Here is a 282-nt window from a genome sequence, read left to right as displayed (position 1 = left end):
CACTGCCTCCATGCATTGCATGGCAGGCACCTATTGTTCTTCACCTAATAGAATGTCTCTTTATTTATATCTTTATCAGTGAGAATGCATCCAATGCATTCTCACTACTTGTGTTTCTGTTTCCCTTTATTATTATCAGTGAGAATGCATTCAATGCATTCTCACTACTTGTGTTTCTGTTTCCCTTTATTATTATTATTATTATCAGTGAGAATGCATTCAATGCATTCTCACTACTAGTGTTTCTGTTTTTCTTTATTATTATTATTATTATTATTATTA

The sequence above is a fragment of the Poecilia latipinna genome, unplaced genomic scaffold (assembly GCF_001443285.1).
Source record: "Poecilia latipinna isolate Pla-1442-1.1 unplaced genomic scaffold, P_latipinna-1.0 Scaffold2151, whole genome shotgun sequence".
NCBI lineage: Eukaryota > Metazoa > Chordata > Actinopteri > Cyprinodontiformes > Poeciliidae > Poecilia > Poecilia latipinna.
Note: the sequence above shows the minus strand (reverse complement) of the source record.